The sequence below is a fragment of the Rosa chinensis genome, chromosome 7 (assembly GCF_002994745.2).
Source record: "Rosa chinensis cultivar Old Blush chromosome 7, RchiOBHm-V2, whole genome shotgun sequence".
Lineage (NCBI taxonomy): Eukaryota > Viridiplantae > Streptophyta > Magnoliopsida > Rosales > Rosaceae > Rosa > Rosa chinensis.
Genome location: NC_037094.1, coordinates 9,064,295 through 9,071,658, shown reverse-complemented (window position 1 = coordinate 9,071,658; position 7,364 = coordinate 9,064,295).

Sequence of the window (7,364 nt, the reverse complement as noted above, 5' to 3'; positions counted from 1 at the left end):
GGTCAGGAAGCAAGGAGTCACGAATGTTGCCAAATCTTTCTTCGAATGAGACCCACAGCCTTCTGGGGTATTCTTCATTCATACACTCGTACTGGAGCGATTCATCCATATGACGAGTCATTAGGATGATGGCTTTTGCCTTATTTGCCTCTAAGGCTGCTCTATTTGCTTCCAAAGCTTGATCTTACTCAACAGTTAACACGTCCTGGCTAGGCTCGAGAATCGTATCCAGGATTCCATCGGCCTTGAGATGCTGGAGGACATCACGAATCCACCTGCGATATTCAGAGCCAGTTGTTCCCAATGGAGCAAAGTCCAATTTGTTCAGGTTACTCATCCTTAAAGAGAACAAGCATTTATGGTTAGTTTAGGAGCGTAAAAGGCTACTACGAAAACATATAATATTTCTTAGCGTAGTTGCTCCCAAGAAATTAGGAATTTCTGAGCGTAATCGCTTCCAAGAAATTCAATTCAAAAGGTATTGGATTAGATCGAAACAATGATGTAAGTGGTCGATCATAAATTCTCTACAAACTCTGAGTTTGGAGATCTCAACAAGCTCGAAGCTTGGAGTGAGCACGAACCCCCACAGTTCAGCTTAATTAGGTCTCCCCTATGATGAAGAAAGGGGGGTAGAAAAAGGGAGTTTGCCAGTCCCCGAAAAAGAAGAGAAATTGAATTTAAAAACTCTAAAAAATGGGAACTTTTAGAAAAAAAAAAAAAAAAAAAAAAACCTCTAAATAGGTCGCCGGAAATGGTCAGAAAAGTGCCAGGAAAAGTTGTCGATGACTGCTGACCGGCGTTGACCAAGAGTTGATGTGGTAATGGGTCCTGGGTGCTGACGTGGCAATGCGTCCCGGGAGCTGACATGGCAGAGGCTGTTGGTCAGTGGGCCGAGTTGACTGTGGGTTTCTGGGCTTCTCGAGTTAGGCTTGGGCTGCCTCTCCCTTTTTCTTTTTTTTTATCTTTTCTGTCAGTTTTCTGCTGCAAAGTTTGGCTGCCGGTTCAGTAACTTATAGACAGGTTTTTGTATGTTTTCTTCCGGTTCCTGAATCTTCAGATTGAGAGGTATATGCTGACAAAATTTGGGGGAAATTGGATGTCCGGAAGATGGTGAACCGGTTGAATTTTTGTTGTGGGTTGTATGGAGCTTCTGGTGGCTGGTTTGGTAGGTTTCCAGCCGGTTCTCTGGGTGGCGCCGCTGGTTCTGGACTCCTGGGATCGAGTGCTTCAAGGTGTGAGGTGGAGGCAGAAAAGGCTTTAAGGTTTTGTATTCAGATTCAAGGTTTTTAGCTTCTTGAATCAAGGTTTGGCTATTTGTTTCAGGATTAGGGCTTCGTGCTGATAACGTGTTTTAGGGAAACGATATTTGAGAGAGAATTGTTGTGTATTCTCATTGATAATAGGGGCCTCTATATATAGAGGATTACAATGCATAGAATCTGAATTGTACAAGGAAAGGTAATCATACAATGAATGGATATCTCTAAGATATTATCCGAGATTCTCTCTAATTAAAACCCTATTACTACTAGGTTAAGTAACCTAGAGTTTGGACCAGACACACAAATAGGGATTTACTTGAACAAACATCTTTTTTTTTTATATAAAACCCACAAAAGCCAAAAAGAAAAAGAAAAAGAAAAACTAATTTTATAAAGCTCACTGACATGGCAACTGCAAATGTTTTTTGTATTATTTATTTTTTATTTTTTAACATTCTCTTTGATATATGTATATCAGTAAAGCAAACGTTTGGCTATTTTTTTTGTTTCAATTATGTCTTTTTTCTTTTTGGGAAAAAAATTGAAGTAAATTCTTAAATATATATGTACATATTTGCAATATGTACGTATTTACGCATGTAAGCCCACAAGAGTATATAAATTGCAAATAAAAATGATTCACAAAAGAAAAAGAAAAAAAAGTTGAAAAGCTAAAATTAATTACTTACATTGAAATTAAATAAGGGTAAAGAGGGGAAGTGAAAACTTGTCTTTTAATTTATTAATTATTTGAATTTTTTAGATAGTACAATGACATGTCCATTCCCGACCTCTCTAACCTCATGTCCCTCAAGCTCTTCTTCCTCTCCTACAACGACTTCTTTGGCAAGTTTTATGCCTCCATAACGTCTGTTTTTCATCTTTACCGCCTTGATATGGCTTCCACAACTTCCAAGAGGTGTAAAATTGTCACTGGAGAAGAGCGAAAAGGACGAGAGAATGGCGAGACTGAGGTGGGTTTGGGAGTGTAGAAGGCTAGGGTTTTAAGGGTGAGAGAAGAAAGAACCAGCAAAGTTGTAGAGGTAGTCATGGTGGTTTTGTTTTGCTTCAAACCAGTGGCGGAGCCAAGATTTGACTTTAAGTGGGGCACTTATAAAATGTCAATACTTCATAAAAAAAAACTTAAAAAAAAAAAAATCAAAGTCATTTGTTGTAAATTGTCTAAAGCAATAAGCTCATAACTATATTAAATTTTTATAACTATATTTTTTTTTTTAAAATTAATTCAAAAGTAGAACTAATAATGTTAATAACTTAATATCAAAAAATATATATATGTATTACATATAAAATACAAATATTTAGTTTCAAACCTAGGATTGTTACTGACTAAAATATAATCCACTGCGCTAGCCCTATCGCATGGTAATTATTCAAACCAGCATGTATATGTACCTTAGCTACATACTTCCGAACTAAAAAAAATAAAAAAATTAGTGGGCCGGAGCCATTGCTTCAAACAGATAAGGTTGCAAATAGATTGCACATAAGCTTGACATCGTAGCACGCAAGGACTTAAAATTAGAGATTTTCACATAAATATCAGCGAAAATTTCGTTTTTTTTTATTAGAGAAATTATCTAGATATACCACGATCGAAATTATCGATATATAGCGATATTTCCTCAAATATCGCGAAATTGGGCAAAAATCACGAAATCTCGTCATCTTTGTTTTGTGGGCCGACAACCCAAGTTGACCAAATTTGCCAAATTGGATTCAAATTCTGGAAAAGGAAAAACACCAACATGGAGGAGATTCGAACCTTGGTCTCAAGGACAAGACAAACAAATCCACGTCTCAACCAATCCTGCTGGAAGAGGATTTGGTTGTTAACTCAATATCTTTTATATATAGAGCTCTATAATCTCATCCAAAAAAAGCTTTTTTTGATGATTCTATTTTCCAATTGTTTGTTTTATTTGAATTAATCAGATTTATTATTTTAAATACTTTGAATCTAAAAAAACTACCAATGTTATGTATGAAAATTAATAAAGTATCAAGATTATAAATATCATTAAATTAAATTTCAATAAATGTTTATGACTCAATATATACTATCCTAATTTGTTACGTAATAATATTTGCTATATATATATATATATATATATATATATTGGAAATAAAGTGTATAATTGATCAAATAAACACATCCTAAAATTTCATTTAAAATTTTTATGTTTTTCTCCAAGTTTTTATAATTCCTGTCAATTTTTTATCGATATCGATATTTCTTCGAAATTTCCATTTTCTGAATGGTAGATATTTCCTCAATCGTCGAAATTTTAGTCTTTGATAGCACGGCTTCTATTGATTGAAATTAAGCTTATAATCAAAATTTATTTATATGCAATTACATCTATAACTACCATACATCAACAAACTAAAACGACATATGTTAATTCGTGTCTAATATTGTGAAAGAAAAATAATGGTCGTGAAAAATGACGAGAGAGAAATAATTCAAGAGGAATTATTGGAGGGTAAAATGGTCATGCTACAGTAACCAGAAACAGTGGACAAATCCTTCAAATCTGCAACAACCAAAAAGTCAGTATGCAGCTGTTAATTGCTGACTGTCAGTGGGACCCACACCTCTGTCAGTAGGAAAAAGGTTCGTACTTTATAGGCAACCCACGTGTCCTTCTGTCAACCTCTCCTCCTCCTCCGTCTCCTCCCCTCTCGATCTCCCTCCGTGAAATCCAGACTCTGATTGAACACCACGATCACCCTCCAATCTGATCCAAGTGTGGTTTTCACTCGTCGGCACCATCAATCCAACGTCGTGTTGATTCTTTTGTCCGGCCATAGCACACACCGCCTACGTCAAATCGTTGTTTAATAATTGATCTTAACAGTAACTGTGACATGTTCGATTCACTAATTATACAAAAAAAATCATATGAAAGTGGAATGGATATACCTAGGGCTGCCACTTGGTTTGGTAATTACCAAACCGACCGAATACCAACCGATATTTTAGGTTTGGTAAACCGACTTTTTGGTAACCGAGACCGATAAAACCGAAATCGAAAATTACCGAAAAAGTTGGATTGGTTTTGGTAAATACCGAATCTACCGATTATCTAAATATTAGATTTATATACTACAGTTTTCAATACACATACATGTATATTAAGAAATAAACATAAAAAATTTATAATAGTATGAACATTACTACATATACTACATTAATAGTATATGTATTTTAAGTAACCTAGTCAACGATGGTTAAATAACCTAGTTTTATTGAAAATTGCTAAAACTTGATGTCATATATACAAAAGAAAGCTATAATTAGTTGATGAATACAAAGTTTATGACTATAAAATTCAAAAACCTAGTTTTGTTCATTCTAATTTATATTATAAAGAATTAGTTGTTTTAAAGTTGGTAATACCGAAAACTGAAATACCGAATTTGGTAGATATAATTAACAACCGAAAATTTTGGTTGGTAATTGGTAACTCAGTTTTGAAACCGAAAGCTTTGGTTTTGAAGTTGGTAATACCTATAACCGATTCGAACCGACCGAGTGACAGCCCTAGATATACCCCATGAAACAAAATTTCTTCTCGATGATTACATGTACATCTTTCGAATCATGATGAATAAATATGACATTTAATGATCAAATGTCACTAATGCTATCATATCTGTATTATTCTTTGAATTCTTTAGCCCAAACGACCTCGAAGCAAGTTATATAAATGAGCAACAATATGAGAGATTATTCAGAGCACCGCCGTGCACTTGCACCAACATAAATGAATGGTTAGATTGCATTAAATACATTTTTTGTTTATTAAAAATAAAGTTGATAATAAATATCAAGGGTTGAGATTATTTTATAAGGGTTAGGTCACTTACACCGTCGGTGCATAGAATAATTTCCTCAACAATATATGCTTGCTGGCGGACCTACACTATGACAAGTGAAGGCTGTTGTTCTCGATATAAAAATTCTCTTTCTTTTCTTTAGTAAAACATACTTTATAATAGTGCAAATTTTTTTTAAGATCTAATGTTTTCACCCCATGCCACTTTTTATTTCTATTTAGCGCACGTTTACTTACTTGGATTGGAATGAAATTGAATAATTACGGAGTAAAAATACCTGTGTTTACTAACACATAAAGGAATTGGAATGATTCCGGGTAAAAGAATTTATGTGTTTACTAACACATGAAGGAATCGGAATGGGTATAGGCCCTATCTATTTATCAGGAATCGATTCCTGAATATTCAGGAATTTGATTACGAAGGGAGGAGATGGGTTTAGGAATCAATCCTCCAGAATCAATACCGATTATTTTCTTCTCTCATTCCATTTGTCTCCGATTCATGATTGTTTTCCATTCCAAGTAAGTAAACGTGCCATAATTACTTCATATAAGCAGTTCACCTCCATATAAATAAAATCCTGAGTCCCCATATATATATATAATTTATATAGCTTATTGAAAGAACAATAAGAGCCACGTTTATACGATTATATCCATCATCCATGGCTAACCTAGCTTACATTGACAACGACTTTGCTTAAGATCGAGGGCCATTCCAAAGTTCCAATCTTGGGAAGATACAGATAGTTCTTCACATGCACACATCAGTGACATCACATTGATTTTCTTTTGGCTTGTATCGGGGGTAATGACCATTGTTCTGTGCGTGTGAGTGATGTCAAACACTGTATCACAACTTTCTGTGTATTTGTGGTGTGTGACAATCCAAATCGCTTGCCACCACATTCCATATATAGCAGGACTCCAGGAGTTCAAGAGGCAATCGTCTGTGAGCCCCTGAATCTCAAGAGTCCACGACTTCAAACAGTTATTGCACGTACATGCATTTCCAAAACATTATATATATGATTACACCAAAGGTTAAACCTCTCTTTCTTAAAGTATCCAAACCTATGTTATAATATATATATATAGTTGACCTCAAGTTTCGACATCACACACACTTAATATTGTCGAAAGTACTCTTCAGCTTTTACCCACCGAACAATCACATATGATGCGGGTGTTTCGATTATTCCAATTGATGAGGCAGTGCTGGAAGAAGTTAGAATCATGACCATCATTTCCGATCCGACTCTACCGCCGCTTCATCCGCCCTACTCTTTTGACATATAACTTGACTAGAGAGATAAAGAAATTGTGGAGAGAATGAAAAAAATGGAAGCATGTTATTTCTAGGTTGCGAGCTGTGATTCCCATGCTCTGTGGGCATGTCCATTGTCACTACCCACCACTTCCATCAGTTCATCCTACTTTTCTTGACATATAAATTACTTAGATCTGGGAGGAGCAAAAGCTCATTATCAGCACATGGTCTTCTGAATCCGAGTCGCCGTTAATAGACATGAATGGACGTGACTACATGTTGGTGATTGTCTTCCATGCTTGCTGATAATATTAGGTCATCTCTGAGCTAAGGGCAACCATTTTTTTTTTGTCAAATTATATAGAGGAAATGATCATTTACCCAATTTCAACAACAAAATTGCCCAGTTGCTCTACTAACAGTTTTTTAACCCCATTTACCGAAAACACTCTAAGGCCATCTCCAACCCAAAGGGCTAAAAATAGCTCTGGGGCTAAATTTTAGCCCTGAATTCTGTACTATTCATTGATCTAACAGCTTCCATCTCTAACCCAAAGGGCTAAATTATAGCCCTAAAATATATTTTAACATTTTAGATATGTTATATATATGTTCTTATTTTTTAAAGTCAATTGACTTATAGTAATTTCAATAATTTTTATGATAAAATAATTTTTTGGTTGTATTTTTTTCTTAAAGAAATTTAAAAATATCTTTAGCTAATTTTGAAATGGAATAAAACTAGAATCATATTTGTAATATTTATTTTATTAATGACAAAAGCATTTAAAAATGAACACAACAAAGTAAGAAAATGCAAACACTTGTTAATGACAACCTTGACTGAATTTTGGCATACTTTCACGAAAGCAACGGTGAGTGCTTCATCTTCCAACGGTGACCAATTCACATTTCTTTTCGACGAACTAGCCATTTTCGATAAAAGTAAAATAAATGAGAGAT